The sequence below is a fragment of the Rattus norvegicus genome, chromosome 1 (assembly GCF_036323735.1).
Source record: "Rattus norvegicus strain BN/NHsdMcwi chromosome 1, GRCr8, whole genome shotgun sequence".
Classification (NCBI taxonomy): Eukaryota; Metazoa; Chordata; class Mammalia; order Rodentia; family Muridae; genus Rattus; species Rattus norvegicus.
In genome coordinates, this window is record NC_086019.1 from 229,407,962 (window position 1) to 229,426,424 (window position 18,463).

The 18,463-nt window shown below is 37.7% G+C and overlaps 1 protein-coding gene and 1 pseudogene across 1 annotated transcript in view; one reads left to right on the forward strand and one right to left on the reverse strand.

Annotated features, from left to right (window-relative positions):
• Window positions 1–18,463, forward strand: part of Trpm3 (transient receptor potential cation channel, subfamily M, member 3) — an 884,432-nt gene that overhangs the window by 308,221 nt on the left and 557,748 nt on the right. The gene's annotated exons all lie outside the window — the stretch shown is intronic.
• Window positions 1–18,463, reverse strand: part of Timm23-ps3 (translocase of inner mitochondrial membrane 23, pseudogene 3) — a 31,620-nt pseudogene that overhangs the window by 12,546 nt on the left and 611 nt on the right.

The following is an 18,463-nucleotide window of genomic DNA, read 5'->3' on the forward strand; positions in this document are numbered from 1 at the left end:
GACTATAAGCTGTTAAGATCTTTAGGAAAGAGTGTGCTTTTTTTCTCTCAAAATGCTGAACAAATGAGTATTGTTATCACAGGGTCTGTGCAATTGGTCAGAATTCCAAATTCCTGGTGGCTTAGCAAAGTAATTGAGAAAGATCACATATACAGTTGATTAAAATATTTGCTTTAGAAGAAAAAGGAGAAAGTGGATCTTATGCAAGCAAGCAAAAAGCTCAAACAAGAGGGCTATAGAACCTTTAGCCCTTTTCCCTGGTTTCTGCTGGGAAAGGCTTGATCTCCATGGGCAGGCAAGAGAATGGATCCATTCCTTATCCTGACTGACAGAGTGACATTGTTAGCTAACTTTAAAGGATCAACTTGTACATGGTCATGCATCCCATCATTTTAAGAATATGGAGATGAGATATGGGGTAGACTGGGAAGGGAGGACACATTCTCCCAAGACAGTTGATCAGGGTCTCCAGACCTGTGCCCATGTTGTTTTGCTTCGTTCCCACATTATACCTAGCAATACCCCACAGGGCATGTATAAGCCAGGGTGATGAGGGTATATATCAGGTACAACAGATTCATAGCACATACAATTGTGCTTAGGGCAGAACAATTCCTTCTAAAGGTGTGAACCAGGATGTGGCTATTTTGTGACTCAAGGTGCATATTGGAATATATTTGAACTCTCAAAGGAACCCACGACATGGCCACAGATGGTGTAATAGAAAGAAAGGAAATTTATTTTTGGACCATTATGGTAGAAAAAATATTAATGTTAGAACAACATACTCATAGGCTAGTGGCAGACAGATGGGAACAAATTGCTTCTTAAAGAGTCAAATTCCTGTCTTTCTCCTGTGGTGTGTATTTACTGTGAAGAACCAGGACCATCTGGGGCCTCTGACAAGATGGCAAGGGGCAGCATAGGAAGTTCCATTGTTCTCCTCACCTATATGCTTGTGAAATCTGAGTTTCTTCCACAATGACATTGTGTGGATGCTTTTAAAATGAAGGGTATCTGTGAAGGAACCTAGATCAGACACAGTGTACTAACTTTTCCTCTATTCCTCAAATATGCAAAGATAGCAACTTGTTTGTTATTTTAGTTTGTCTGTGAGAACTGATGGAATAACAAACATATGCCTGAAAAGTATTATATACCCAAGTTATATTCATAGAAGGAATGACTCAGTACTTGGTTTTTTAATATTTTTATTTTTCTTGAATATTTTATGTATTTAAATTTCAAATGTTATCCCCTTTCCCCCTCTCCCATACCCTTTCCCTCTCTCCCTGCTTCTCTGAGGATGCTCCTACTCCCACCCACCCACTCTAGCCTCAATGCCCTGGCATTTCCCTACATTGGGGAAATGAGCCTTCACAGGACTAAGGGCTTTTCCTCCTATTGATGCTGGACAAGGCCATCCTCTGCTACATATGTGGCTGGAGCCATGGGTCCCTCCATGGGTACTCATCGGTTGGTGGTTTAGTCCTTGGGAGCTCTGGTGGGGTCTGGTTGGTTGATATCGTTGTTCTTCCTATGGGGTTGCAAACCCCTTCAGCTCCTCAGTCTTTTCTCGAACTCCTCCATTGGAGTCCCCTTGTTCAGTCCAATGGTTAACTGCAAGCATCCTCATTTGTATCAGTAGGGCTCTGGCAGAGCCACTTGGGAGACACCCAGATCTGGCTCCTATCAGCAAGCACTTCTTGGCATCAGCAATAGTGACTGGGTTTATTGGCTGCATATTGGATGGATCCCCATGTGGAGCAGTCTCTGGATGGCCTTTGCTTTAGTCCTTGCTGAACCGGGACTTGGTTTACTTTTTTAAAAAGCATTTTAATTATTGTCAGGAATAGAAGTAGAATTCTACATAAGAAAGGAAACATTGCAAATGTCTGCATTGCCCCTTCTTCTTGGAACTCAGATTTCCTTCCCTCTAGAGTCCAGTTATCCAGGCAAAACAAATCAACACTGCAGAAGAGTTAATTAGGGCCTCAGAGTCTATTAGTAAAAGCGATGCAATGTTGTGGGATCTGCTGCTTTCTAAGAGCTTTCTAGAATCCTGTCTCAAAGGCTCCCACTTAAAGAAAGTTATGCTTCTTACTGGAAAAAGGCAAGGCAAGCATCCGCCCTCAGTGAACGCTTTCCTATTCTTCCCTGACCCCAGACACTTGCTAATGTCTAAGGTCTGAGGGGAAGTTCTCCCTTTAGGCTTCCTGACAGAGTTCCATTTGGTGTTTGAGGCACTGTATATTTTCTCTCGCTTTCACATGCTTTGTGACCTTACTCTGGAGGAGAGGGCATGTGGCTCTTGACACTGTTCTTTCCTCATTATAACTGCATCGATAAACAACTTTTCTACTTTTCCTAAAAATAATAAACACTTCACAATTTATAATCTGCTGTCAAGTTTTCTTTGAACTATTACCCAACAGATATTTATAGAAACATAATTTTATCTTATTATATCTGTTCATATGATTTACATATTTCTGATGGCACAAGTGTTTGTAGCTCAAAAATATAAACCTGGGTTACCATGGATACATGCATACAGAATTTACAGAATTTCACTTCATCAAATTATTTTTTTAAAAAATTACTATTTATTTTTAGGATATAGTAAGGCTTGGACAAAAACACTTATAATGTTCATTTTCATTCCTACTAGGATTATTAAGCACATTGCTGATAATTTTTTCTTTTGATTTTTTTCTTCCCTACTTTTTTTCCTTTTGTGCCAAAGGGCACAGTTTAAACTTTATGTCAGAATGACTGATCAGCAGTCTGGGCTGACTTCTGCCAGCCCTCCTTCCTGCAGTTATGTCAAGTGAGGTTTATATATAACCTGAGAATAATGCTCATTATAATGTGTTAGAGTTAAGAGCAAACCATGAGGGAGCTCATAGGAGGCTAATTGGCCCAATAGAAGAGTGAAGTGAAATCTTAGCTTCCCCTTAAGAAAAATCCCCAAGATTGAGGGTATTCTGCCTGGTTCAGAGCAATGCTCCCACTATTAACAGTGTACTAGAAGCAAAGAGTTACTGATCTCTAAGGAGTTAAGAGTAGAGAGTGAGGTAGTGAATATGCACAGCCAGACCTAAGTTGAGATGTTCATGAGCAAAGATTTAAATGAAGGGAATTGGAAAGGGTGTTTGCTTGTCTGTCTGTTTTGAGTGGGTCAAGACTGAAAAAGACAAAATTATAGTAATGGAACAGGTCTCCTTAAAATAACTTTCTGGACAGAGCATGGTGCTACAGTGTTCACAGTACCAAACCTGAATGTTTAGGATCTGAAATCTTTGGTCATTTGGAATGCTCTAACTCCTTTTTCCTTTTAATTAGTTTGGCCTCAAAGTAAGGACAGTATGATGAGGGAAATCAGTCTGTTAATGTATCTTGCAAAAGAAACAAATATATTTGCACTGTGTAAACACATATAAGTACATGTGCATTTATATATGAACGAAAACACAAAGAGTCATGGAGAAAAATGCCATGCCATATGGAACTTCATAGAACTTGAACATCCAATCATATGCCTGTTAGAGCTGCTATGAGTAAATGAATTTTTAAACATCACAGTTCACCAAGTTTTTGCTGTTATGAATTTGATAGTAACATTAAAATGTCAACATCAGCTACTCTACTATTTAAGATGTCTAAATAGTTTAGGAATCGCAGACAAAGATAGCTATTTGGCATAAACACTTCAGTAATTTATGCAGGCTGTTTCTGTAGAAAAATAAAAGCCGGCTTTTATTTGAGTTTCTCCAAAAGAACTACGAGCTTACTCAACGGTACCAGTCAAACATGCAGGTAGACGGTAGGCAAGAGATAGAAATACTTAGAGTTTGGTAGAAGAAAGTGTGCACCGATGTTAGTACAGTATGGAAATTCTGGGACAGAGATCAGATATCTGGGCAAGCTTCCTGGAGGATGTGTCACTTGAGATCCCCCACAATGTATGTGGAGAAGGAATGTGAGCTGACGCCTCTAGGAATCATCCACCTCTTCAGGCCATTTCACCTGCGCCAGAGTCTAACTGCTCCTGTCTTCATGTGCGCTCCAGAGCATCCTGTAGCCTGACAACACAAACAAGGAAGGCTGCAAATGCAGGTGAATCGGAGGTACCACCATGCCCTGATCCTGTCAGAGCTTCCAGGCAATCCCTGATTGGCACTGGCAACGACATCTCCACCTCACTGGCACTGAGAGGATAGCTCTGGGAAACAACTGTGCATCATGTCCCAAAGCAGTTTTCTTCTGAAATCACTACCAAGTGCTACTGGTGTGCACGCAGTTGCTTTAAGGTCCGTCTGAGGAGAATAAAGCTGAAGACAGGCAGAGAAACCAGCCATCCTGCACAGGGCTGTTTGGGGATGTTGTCTAGCAAAAGCCATTTGCTAGAACAGTAAGATTGAAGTCTGCTCCACAGTCATGAACAGAAGAGGTAGAAAAAGAGCTCTGCTTTTCTTACAAGCTTACACACCCTTGGTTATACTCAACATTGTTCAATTTTTTTATACAACCTGAAGGTTAAAATTGAAATGCTACCATTTTGATATCTCTGTTTAATTGTAAAGACATTCAGATAGTCCTCTGTAAATATTATAGACCACATGAATGGAATTTCAGATAGTCAAAACGTGCCAAGTCCAGAAACAAAATATTGAACGTGGTCATGCAGACGATGTAAATTCATTTCATAGAAAATCAAAAGTTAATATTAAAGTGATTGAGATTGTGTAACAGAGCAACTAGAAGAACTATGAATGAATCTGGAATAGGTTGTTTAGTCTGTCTATTAAAAATTAATATAATATTACTAATGTATTGTAAGTAGTAGTAATTCTGCCTTTTTTCAGGGACTCTGAGATCTACCTTCAATGGTTTCTTACTTTATTTCAGAGTTAGACATTCCAGTCTTGTACACATAATCACACCAGCTCAGAATATTCCTGTTTGAAAAGCCTTTTAGCCTAATAAATAATACATAGATATATGAGAAGTGGGACTAGGGTTTTTTTTAGAATATTCTACTTGGAAACTATCCATAGACTCAGAGTCAGTGAACAAAAGTGTCATGTTCATCCTGAAGTTAAATACTAAAATTCTGGCTTACAATCGTCTTAACTTAGGTTTTGTTCATAACTACCACAATTCAGCTTTCATATACATTCAGTATTTTTTCTTTGTTTTACACACTTATAATATGTTTAAGTTCTGTGAGGATACTAGCCCCTCAGCCAGCTCCATATGATTTAATTCTCTATATCTGAGCATATTGGTGTCCATTCTGAATTAAGTTTTAAAGGTGTATGTTATTAACTTATGTGGGTGCAGCTGTCTGCGTTTGAGTATATCTGCGCATATGTATGTAAACATGGGGGCCAGAAGAAGGTATGAGATTCTGAGGAGCTGGAGTTTCTGGCATATACGAGATTCCTGAATTGTCACATGGGTGCTGGGATCCCAACTTTGGTACTCATGATCATACAGCAAGTACTCTTAGCTGCTCATCCATTTTTATAGTTCCTGAATTCAGTTTGAATGCCTCGATGTAGCTAACTAAATTACTGAAGTTATCAGATAAAGAATCAAAAACTGAAGAATGTGACAACAGCCTAGATCACTCAGTTTGGTGAGCAATGTTTTACAATAACTTATTTTTTATTTACTTTACATCCTGATTGCAGCTCCCCCTCCTCTCCTCCTTACATGACCCCCTCCCCTTTTCTGGTTCAGTGATTTGGATTTCAACATTCATAGGAATAAAAATTAAAAAAACATAATGTATATGTTTTTGTCACATATTTTACATGAATGCAAACATAAAAAATAAACTAGATGTCCAGTTCATCTAGAGGCTACTTTTGAACATAGAGGCTGCTTTGATTTTATTATAATAGTTTCTGGTCTGAATAACCCCTTTGGGGATCCCTAGTGTCCTCTCAAGTACAGTCGACTGCTTTTTTCTTTCTTCTAAAATCATAGCATTCTTACGTTTGTACTTTATTTATTTATACAGTTCCTTTTGCTGTCGCACGTGCATGCAGTCTATTAATATACTTATCTTCTGGAATATCTGTGACCAATCTATTCAGATCTAATCTTGTGGTTTTACAGTTGCATCTGTAATGCCTGGCACAGTACATTTTCTATACTTAAAGAAGGGGAGGAAGAATAAGAGGACAGGGAAAGAAGAGGACCACTATGAAGCAACCACTGAGGAGTATTTTGTTTCTATGGGCTTGACATATACTGTGCCATTTAAATATTTTCAAACATTAGTCCAGAATGGTGTGAACATTCAACTTTGAGGAGATGGTCAAGATGTCACATTGAGCAAAGGGAAGTGCTAAGGAAGGATAGGATTGGAACAAATTAGGAAGATAGGGAAGGAAAGGGAGACAAGCTTTTCAAACCTTAAGACATTTCCTTTAAGGGGAAAAAAGGTTTTGCCTGTAGGGACTGAAACACCAGATGCACGGTATTTGGATCCAAATGTTTCTCTGCCACCTCCCAATGGCGCAATGTTGAGGGTCCTACACTAATCACACCCACAATTCACTTCATGCAGATCTTTTATTGATGCATTTCACTGGTAACAGAACACAGATCTGGCTTCCATAAAATATTTGATGTCTAAGAAACCTTGTGGCCAAATGATTGTCCCTTGCTCATAATGCACAAATGGTGCCACTAGGCTGAGAGGTTTCTATCTGACTCTTGGCTCTCCCTTCCTAGTATTAAGACACTTGGTACAGCATCAGACACCATGTCCTAAGGTAACATAGTCTCACAGGTAGGGCAGGAATTGAGGGGCAGTAGTTCTTCCTTCCTTCCTTCCTTCCTTCCTTCCTTCCTTCCTTCCTTCCTTCCTTCCTTCTTTCTTCCTTCAAGATTCTCCTATTCAGGGGTTGGGGATTTAGCTCAGTGATAGAGCACTTGCCTAGCAAGCGCAAGGCCCTGGGTTTGGTCCCCAGCTCCGAAAAAAAGGAAAAAAAAAGATTCTCCTATTCTACCATTACATTTTTCTACTTATTCTACTTATTGACTAGAACTAGGCATAAGGAAACTCTGGAAATCAACTTCTTATTTTTCTAGCCTTTCTGACAACAGAAATAAGGGGAAAAAAGAGTTGGCAATTGATAACTCTCCTAAGTGTGTGCCACTGTTGGCCATGGCATATTACTGCTAGTGTCATGCTTGGCACAGCAAAAGTATTTAATTGCTTCTTTTATGATTCATCACTCTAGGCTACAGTAAAAAAATCATTCTAATATAAGTTAATGTTTCCTATGGGAGAGCAGGCCAGTTTCTTCCAACTAACATATATTTAAAAATGATGGATAATTTCATGCATTACTTTTATTGCTAATCCTTGCAGCATTTCTTTTATCTTCACCCCTACTGTGTTTTGCAAGAATTTCCAAACACGACAAGTAGTTTGTTCTTGTTTAGGTGACTAAAAAAATATTACAGTGGTTTTCCTAAAATAACAATTAAAATGAGTGAAGATTTATTTCAATTATTTTTAATATAGCCTCAAGAGTCGAGGTTGGAGGTTTTCCTTAGAGCTTCATACATTAAAAAATTTTCACTGTGGAGAACCCCTTGAGGTAACAACTTGCCACTCGCCCATTTCAATGCATTGCTAGCTAACAGGGGAATTTCATCATCTAATATGGCCTTCCCACCAATCTAATCTTCAAGGACACTGATTATTTCCGTTACAGCATGAATTATGGTAAGAAAGAAGAACAAATGGAGAAAAGAACATAGTATGTATGCAGAAAATTAAGTAAGACTCAAAGAAGAAAAAAAAAAAACAAGGAAAACACAACCCTTCTAGAGATCAAAAAAAGACTAAGGTAAAACATCTACAACCAAGTCCATTGTGCTATAAAATTATAGGACCCCTTTGTTCATTTGCTTCCAATCCAACTGTCTTGTCAAGCGATACTGATAAATGACAAGAGCATAAAGCCAAGCTAAATAGAAGAACAGATAGAGAAATTTACATCCATAGTGATCATGGTTTCATTTTTCCAAGGATGCAAAGGCAATTCTATAAATGGAAGCATTCTTAGCAGTATGGGAACAACTAGATTTTAAAAATATATATTGTTGCATTCTTTCTCCCCTTCCTTTCCTCCTTCCTAACCTCCCATGTCTTACATCCCCTCCCTCCCTGTCATAGTTAGAAGGCACAGTCTCAACAGAGACTTCCGATCTCCCGATCTTTTACAACTTTTCTCTCCATGAGGCCTCTTTTAAATGTCCTAATCACAAAGCTTGCCATGTCTGCATTCTTGATTAAAATAAAACATAAAAGACAACAACAAAAAAATAACAAAAAAACAAAAACAAAGCAAAGAAAAACAAACAAAAAAACACACAACGCCCCAAAATAGTTTTTATATTTATAAGTAAAAAATCAAATAATTACTTTAAAAGTCGACTTATATATGAGAGCTATCAGAAATATACATGGTCATTTGAAATGTAAGGCACTAATATTTGTGTGGTGCAAAGGGCCAATCAGAAACAAAAACAAAAAGTAAAAAGCAAACCAAAAAAAAAAACAAAAGACAAGAAACAAACCTCCCCGAGGAGGCCTGGTATAATTTCTGCTTTAACTGGGTTCAACGTTGGGAAAGCGGGCTAAATCCAAACCTATCATTCATTTTTTTTGTCTTGTTTTGCTTGAAGCACTTGCCTTAAAATGTAACCCATGGACAATGAAGTTTACCCATTTGAAGTATGAACTCAATTATCGGAGGCTAGAAGCGGTGGCTCAATGTTTAATAGCACTGGCATCTCTCTCAGAGGACCTGTGTTCCATTTCAGCACCCACATGGAGGTTGACAACTGCTTAGCCAAAGTTCCAGTATTGAAACATTGTCCTATGCTGACGGCTAGGAGCTCTAGGCATTCGTGTGGGGCATAGGCATCTGTGCAAACAAACTACCCATATGCATACAAATGAATAAAAATATTAAAACTCAATGATTGGACCTACTATGTTAAATTAACCAACCACCCAGTCAGAGGTTTGTTACAAGAAAGAGGTGGATTGATTCCGCATTAGATAATTGTATACATAATCAAACAGTCCACAGAAGGGCAGGATTTTTATCTAATAGTCCAAGACAAATTAGTATCTTTATATTCTGTACATTTCTATGTAACTTGGATTCGGGCAACAGCAATCGTGGAATGTACCCAATGATCATGTCTACTTGGAAAGTGCTGGCTTTTCTCCTGAAATGCCCGAGAGCAAGTATGAACCAAGACAGGATTGGGTGGGGTGGAGAGAGTAGCAGAAGGGAAGCCAAGAGGCCATTTATGTGGGTCAGCTGTCCAGGTGTGCAAGAGGGCTTTATGGCTGGGTTTCATTGGCCTCCAGATTCCTAGTACTTTCTCTCTCTGCAAAGTATCATTTTCTACTTTTAGTTGTAAAAAGTCCCTTCCACATATATTTAAAACTTTTTAAACAGGGTGAAATATTAGTTTCCAAGAATACTTAAAATGTGTCACCTGAGCCTGAAGCGTCCTTTTGGACATTTTGCTGAAATTTTGAGTCATTTCCCTGTAAGTCCTTCGGTGACATATCAAAAGAAGAAACCAGCAAGGATTCAATTTCAAAGCCATGTGTTGAATTTGGAAAATTTAAGAGAAATAAAAGAATAGCTACCTTTTATCCAAGGAAACAGATTAAGATAATTGTAATTGCTCAGCTCATTTAGCAGAGGCAAGACTGACATAATTACTTGATATATTGTCTGTAAGTCCTCTAATGGGTCCTCAAAACTCCCTTATCAGAACTCATTTCTCCATGATGCTGCTGGATTCTGGCGAGCTTGTCTCGAATATTTATTTAAGTGCTTAAGTTAATCTGTTCACTTGATCCTTATTAGACCACCAGACTTTTATTTGATCTTCTCTCTACAAGAGAGGCTCTAGCAATCAAAAGGAATAGCTTTTGCTTAGAAAAGGTCAGGGAAAGTGGCTATATTTAACCCTGATTTCTCTGAAGAGTATCCCTTTCTTTTTTCTCTTTTGTGGAAATTTCAGTCGTTTGGTAAAAATTAGCTTTGAGGAAAAGCCATGTCAGCCAATCAACTCTTTTACATTATGTAGCATGCTGCAGATCTCAACTCTTCTGGGGAAGTCCTATCTCAGTTTGTAGCTCTCAGAAAGGCTTTTCAGAGAGTGAACAATGAAGATCTCATGTTTAGGGGTTGGGGATTTAGCTCAGTGGTAGAGCGCTTGCCTAGCAAGCACAAGGCCCTGGGTTCGGTCCCCAGCTCCGGAAAAAAAAAAGAAGATCTTATGTTTATACTTTCCAGTTGATACCATGTGTTTTCCGACTTGTAGCGCTTGCCAGCTCCAATTTATCTCTAAATGCATTTCATTTTTCTTGTTCTCCTTGGATGGAATTCAGGGTCTTGGTGTTGCTAGATGAGATCTCTGTTCATTAGCTAATCCCAGATCACTAAGGTCATTTTCCGTCACATTCCTGGTTACTTTTGATTCCCAGTCTTTAAAAACCTTAGTGGTGTCTCAACCAACTCTGGCCCACTTTACTTCTTTTGGTCCATCCCATCATGATCTTCCCATTCTGTCTATATTTTGCCATATAGAATGGCCCTTTGGATTCAACATGTTCCTGGATCCTTTTATTCCATTGGTTTCCCTGGGCCTATTCTAGCATCTCCCAATTCTTTGTCTAACTTTGCTGTATTTTTGAGCTTTGTGAAATGGCTTAGAGATCTCACATTTCCTAGCTGATCCTCCTACGCTTCCAGATCTCAGTGCATTTCTGTCTACACTAGATCAAACTGCACATCTAAGAGAAGCAATGTGTTCCCTGGTCTTAATGGTGTCTGCTAACTCCACAAGTCAGCATGATATAGACCAGGACAGCAGTTCTCAAACTTCCTAACACTGCGACCCTTTAACATAGTTCCCGATGTTGCAGTGAACCCACCCACCCATAAAGTTATTTTTGTTACTCCTTCATAACTGTAATTTTGCTACTATTGTGAATCATAATGTAAATAAATTTTGGAGATAGAGATTGGCCAAAGGGATCATGGGACACAGGTAGAGAACCATTGGCCTAGAGTCATCAGAGATGAAAATGTCAACCGAGGAACTGACTAGGTCATAGTGATCCATGGGTGTGTCTGTAGGAGGACTGCATTGATTATCAGTTGATTTAGGAAGGACTAGCTAGGCCACTATATTTGGTACCATCCCTGAGCAGGTGGGCCTGGGCTGTATGAAACAGCTATGAAAGCAAACAGCATTAAACTGTGGCTTCTGTTCTGAATTCCTGCCATGAGTCCCCCCCACCATTACTCCCAGTGATGGACTGCAACCTGACGGTATAAACCAATACTTTTCTCCCTAAATTGCTTTTGTTCAGAACATTTTAGCATGACAGTGAGGTAAGAATAGGAAACAAATAAGTAGTTGAATTTCCTTGGATACACTGCAATAGTACCAGAACGTGTTCAGAACATTTAACATGTTAGAATTCCTTACCAGGAGATTTAAGTATGGACAAAGAAAGGGTTTGTTGGAAAGCAAATAAGAAATAGGGAATGAGAAGAGTCAATACTGAGGATCTGAGTTCTAATCCCATGGCATTAGTCATGCCTACTTTCTCGGTTAGGTGAGTAGGCCACTTGTCACATTTTACTTCAACAGTTGGAGAGTTCTGTTTGCTATCAAGGCTTAGAGACGCTGAGCAACAAAGTAGAGATTGAACCTAGGTATTTTGTGCTTAGCCCTTCTCCAAAGTAACGGTTAATGCGTTAAATCTTCTTGAGTCACTAGCTAACAATTTTGTGCTCACCCTTCCTGAGAGCCGACTGCCTTCTGCAGGTTTTGATTTTCTGTGATGTGTGAGTTTCCTGTCCCCTCATTTAAATTACTTTGATGTTTCGTCCTTATGAGCACTGTGTAAGAAAGTCTTTTTCTTATCAGCTTTTGGCTTAGATGCTGAACCCACAACAAACACGGAGAAGTTAGCAGAATTAACACATTTATCTATCAGAAATGGTCAGTGCGAATTTAATCATATTTAAATATTATCCTCATAAATTTGGTAAAATGGTAAGAATGCGGTCATGCTGTGAGAATGACAAATAAAATATATTCTTTAATATTAATTTAATATTCATTCTGTTGTTCCTGAGTCAAATTTATTTGTACTAATGATGAATGGCATGGGCAATGTGATTGCTTTGCTCTTCTGAGAGAATAAAAGATACCATAATTTACTAGTGTTTTCCATTTCCCTGAAGATGTACATGCATACATACATACATACATACATACATACATACATACACACATACACACACATATACATATATATATCAGATATATTCCATGCAGGTGTCCCATAGCATAAACTGCCACAGCAACTCAGAACTCTCCTTTTACACCAGTGATTTGGTGATGCTGGGGTGCATTAGCACCTTAGGGCTGTCATCCCCCATAGGTTTGAAACAAAGTATCTGACAATGGTCATTTGGTATAAAACAATAAGAACAATGCTGAAAATGCTTTATTTGTGGCAACTTTGTAATGGGCAGAAACATCTTTGGAGATTGCCATAAATTTAGAAATCTCCACATTAGCTTTGTTAAAAATTCAACAAAACATCAACAGCATACTTGCTTTTGTTACATTATCCCAAGAGCCAGAGGAGCAGACCGAAGCAGCCCGGTGTTTTCCCCGCTGGTCCTTGGGATGGTAGCAAGAATTCCGTTGTTTTGGCTTTCAGTGTGGTCTAAACTGTCCAACTATGGCTTTGTGGCTTCTGCTTTCCATTCTCCCCTCTGTCTCCACCCACAAAATACAAAATAACACGTGGAAGAATTTTATAAAATAAAGGGAACTATAAAACTCAAGGGCAACGAAGAACGTGTGACTATTTTACGGGCAAGGTGCAGCAGCAACGCCATTTACAGGAACTTCTGTGCTTTACGATCCAAATAAATTTTGGTTCCAAGCGAATGCTTGAGGAACCACTAATATAATTCAAGTACGCTGGAAATTAACATAATTGGTGATCCAGCGATTTTGGATTTGGGTAGTTTTTGTCTTATAGAGGCTGTATTTGTTAGAGTCACTCTGCAGGCCTTTTATCTATTTTTCTTTTCCTATAGGGAGGGGTGAGTGAGTTCTCAAATGGGATCTGTCCCCTTCTGGTTTTGTGCCAAGTTGACAGCGCTAGAAACTCAGTGCTCTGTTTCCTGGCTTACCGTCCAAAGGTCTCAGCGTTGGTGCTGATCTTAAAGGTCTCTAGTGGATGAGCTTCTGGCAAACTCAGAAATTTGAGTTACACGTTTTCAACAACAGCATGTCACCCATTTTTGCCAGTCAGTTTTGTGGTAGCAATTACTGTCACATGGGATGATACTGGATTAGATTTATCTAGACTGACAGGAAAGCATTTTAAGACCTGTGGAGTCTTTCATTTACAGAAATGGTGTTTGTGAATGAGAACAAGGCTCTTAACAGCATCTGGCAGTGTGAAGAAATGGCTGTTCTTTGGGAGGGATCACAGATTCTATCATTGAACAGAAAACCTCTATTTGCAGAATTGTAAACTGAAAAACATTTCACAACTGTGTTTTGATAAGTCTGTAATAAGGAAGAAAAATATGGGCTATGACCTAGTCACATGTAAGTAAAAAAAAAAATCTTACTAATATTTAAAATCCAGTGAGAGAGATTAAAAAAGAACATATACATATATATAAGCTTTTATCTAAACGAGTTAAAATGACAGTTATTCACAGAATATAGGCCAAGTATATAAATGCTTTCAAGAGCTAAAGGGACTTGCAACCCCATAAGAACAACAATACCAACCAACCAGAGCCTCCAGAGACTAAACCATTACTCAAAGACTATCCATGGACTGACCCAGGGCTCCAACTGCATATGTAGCAGTGAATAGCTTTGCTGGGGCACCAGTGGAAGGAGAAGCCCTTGGTTCTGCCAAGGTTGGACCCCCAGTGCAGGAGATTGTTGGGGGGTGGTAATTTGGGGTGGATGGGGAGGGGAACACCCATAGAGAAGGGGAGGGGAAAGGACTAGGGGGATGATGACCTGGAAACTAGGAAAGGGAATAACATTTGAAATGTAAACAAAAAAATACCCAATTTAATAAAAATGGAAAAAATTGCTTTCAATATAAAAATTGAAAGAAGAATAGAAAATTATTAGCAACTAATGTGATGGGATAATATTCTTTACATAAAATGATATTCAAGAATTAATGAGAAAAATTAAACTCTAAAAGAAAAAAATCATTTGGTAGAATTTCAAATGACCATAGCAAAAATGGAGTCTTGTAAGTTACAAAATAGAAATACATATATTTATTTTTGTTATCAACTTGGCCACAAATAAATTTAATTAGATTCCCAGTTTCATCAATAATTCCCCAAAAGTAATTCTTACTTGGTACTGAAGGGCACCTGAAATGGTACTGTACTGGATGGTAGGATGGCAACATCTATCAAAAGTCTAAAAAAAGGTTACAATTTATAAATAAATCATTCCTCACCTTAAATTGTCTTTAAAATGGAATCAAAGATGTATACATAAATGTATGATCATTCATCCATTACAAAGGTATTTCCAACATTAAAATGGAAGCAAGTTGAGTATTATCTACACAGGAACATGACTGATTCAAATGTAATCATTTAATATTTTCAGAATATTCAAAAGTTATATATTAATTAGCAATATAATCATAATAAAATGTACATAAATTAAGTGACCTAAAATACTTGATTATTCAAAAGCCACATCAGCAATTTTAAGTTTTGTTAGTCAGCTTTCTGTACCTACCACAAATACCTAAGGTAGTCAACTTATAGTGAGAAATGCTTTATTGTGGCTCACAGGTTTGAGGGCTTTAGTTCTTGGTAGAAATTATTTGACTTGGCAGATTATGAGTTCATGGCAGAGCAAAGCTACTCACCACGTATCTGTGTCAATAGAGAGGAGAGAGCTGGGTTCTTGGTTTTCTCTTCAAGATATGCCATCAGTGACCAGAGACTTCAAATAGTGTCCACCTTCAAACAGTTGCATTACTTCTTAATAAAGGCACTCTAATGAATAACCTTTAAAACATGACTTCTGGAGCCATTACAAATGTAAACCATAGCATAGGCGATTACATTTCTTTTTATTTTCAACAATAAAAGTGCGTATTATAATAAGAGGGAATATAAATATATTTCTCCGACACACACACACACACACACACACACACACACACACACACACACATATATATATATATATATATATATATATATATATATATATAAATCCATCGGTTTTGACTGTGTAGTTTGACGAATTTTAGCAATGTCAGAAGTTGAGCGTCTCCCACTGAATGGATGATAATATGTGTCCACTACTCTGAGAAGGCTCTTCGTGGCTTTTCATCGTCAGATCTTTCTCAGGAACAATTGCTGGCCACCATGACTCTCATTTCTGTCCCTCTTGGTTTGTCTTCTCCACAATTTCAAGATTTTGAGATTTATTCATGACACTCTGTGATTCACTAATTTTTTTCTGAAGTTTTTGTTTTGAAAGTAGACTCATTATGTGCTTCAATCTAAGAACTAGCCTTGTCACCAAGAGGGAGGTCAAGAGCCTCATGAAAGAAGCAAGATTCAGTGAGGCTAGTGATACAGGGTAAATCAAACCATGTGCAATGAGCTTTCTGTACATCTGTAAAACAAAGTTAGTAATTATATCTTCCTTACTAACATGGCAGCCTAATTGTGGGTAAGGAATCATAATATGCTTGTGAGGAATCAATATTAAAATATTTTATTTGTATTATTATTATTATTATTATTATTATTATTATTATTATTGTGAATCCGGTTGTTACTGCTGATGTATAGGTGACTGTGTCTACACTTTTAAATAGAGATTTGCATATATATGAAGTACAGACTGTCTTCAATAAAGATATATTCTACATATGAAAACTCCTACTGTCTTCAGAGGGATGTCTAACACTATTATGCTTTAATAAGTGATGACTGGATTCTTTAACAGGAGTTATTTCTTTTACCTATAGTGCTCTGTTGCTCATTTTGCTTCTCCTTTCCAAGTACTTCTATGCTTAGAGCTTGTTTTGTAGTTGAAGTAAGAGCCTATAGGTTTTTCCTTTCATGAATCTTTGGTAGCAGTTCTTAGACTTTTAAGAGATATGGGGTTAAGATGGAGAGAAGGCAAAAGAGCCTGAAGAAAATTTCAGTTTGTTACTATACACTATGCAGCATGAGACTCCAAAATGACTTGAACGAAATGGTTGTAATAAATATGCCCAGTCCAGTTATCCTTACTAGTTTATTCTGCAGCCATCAGACTTTGACTTCACACCGTGTTCCAGAAACACTGCTGTAATCTAGTATACTGTTGATGACTGTCCTCAAGACATTACGTTCAAATAGGAGGTGGGGACCAGAAAGAAATAAATCAACCCTATAAACAGTTATAAATTCTAAAAGGTAGAAAAGCACAAAAAGAAGGAAAGATGCAGTTGGAACTGCTAGGGATGTGCTGGAAGGACTCTCAGAGATCACACTTGCCTGGCTCTCAGCCTCATGAAAGCATCACTCTTGTGAGGAGCTGGCAGAAGAGAGAGCACACATAGCAGTGCTGTGATGAGAAATTCGGAAGCTAAAGGAAATGAGGGCCACTGGCGTATGATGAGTGGCCGTAATGGTCCAGAGGTAAGGCTGAAAGGATAGGAGAATCAGTGAGTCACAGTATGGAAACCTAAGATGGGCGGAGAATGTCCCCCTGTCCCATCGAGACGACAGATGGCTTCATTTACGATAGTGATTTGCCTTGATGTTTTTCAACTCTTGTACAAGTTTATGAAATGAGTCATTCTTTCATTTGCTCTGTGGTTGTCTGTTTACTTGCACATGATTTCATTAAAGGAGATATACACTTACATAAAGGACATGCATATTATAACCTTACCTACCCATTATTTTGTGTTTACTTTTTCAAAATTTCATATATGAGATATGTATGATATTTTGTATGGATATCACTGTTACCCTTGCCTCTCCCTCTTCCAGTGTCCTTCCCTGATTCCCACTCAAACTCAAGATTATATATATTATTTAAATTAACATATATAATCATTTAAATGTGATTATGGCAATTATTTGAGCTTTCTTGATTTTTATATGAGGCATTTTAACTGAAAAAAAGGATAATGTTCCCAAGGAGTGGGAAATTTTGAGCAATAGGTTTTGGTAAGTGATAGAAATTCAACCCTTACATTAAGGTACAGAGAAAATTATAGAAGAGGAAGCAGAAGGATTCAAACAAAACAAAATATATTCAATCAAATAAATATTTATATATTAATATATATTGTTTAAATTACATATATTGAAAATATATGTGTGTATATGTATGATCTCAAATCTTAGTGGGGCACTGGAAAAGTTGGAAGAGAAAGAGACAGGAATAGAAATGACAAAGTATATAATATACGTATTACATATATATGTACATATATTCCTACTGAGTCCATTTAGTATAACTTATATGTATATTGTTTAGGACTGACCACTTTCAATTGGATAAACTATTCCCTGAGTAAACTTAGTTTCCTTTTTATACTTCTTCATCTTGGCATAGGACCTTGAAAAATGCCCCGTTTACAGTAGCACGTCGGCTGGTATTGTCATTATTCAGGTCTTGTTAAAGCAATCATGTTGTTGAGATGTTAAGGTTACAACTTCCTTGTAATGGTTAGAACACAGTGTCTGGCTGCAGGTGACCTGGTTCTGTGGCTCTTACAATCTTTCTGCTTCCTCTTCCATTATTTTCCCAGAACCTTAATGTAAGGGTTTCATTTCAATCTATTATTTACCAAAAATACTATCACTTAAGGTCCACTCCCTTGGGAACACTCTCCTTCATTTTTTTCTATTATAATCCCTCATATAAAAACCAGGTAAGCTTAAATAATAATCATAATTAAATGACTACATGGACTTCTTTGAGTTTTATTGGCCATGATAGCCGTACACTTTTGACACAAGTGCATCATTGTGCTTCTGAAACCATTTATTGCTGTTCTAAATATCTAGAATGGTATGTCTCATCAGATATCTGAAACTGTTTCAAGTGCCTTAAAAGTAGGTTTGCTTAAACAGGTCAATAAACCTCATACAATACATACATATACATACACACACACACACACACACACACACACATATATATATGTATATATATATATATATATATATATATATACTCTGAAACTTGCAGAATAAACATGTGTATATATTTAACTTTTAATTTAAGCATTGATTTCCTGATCTAGAAAATGTAGGCGGGAATGAAATGGATAATTAATGATAGT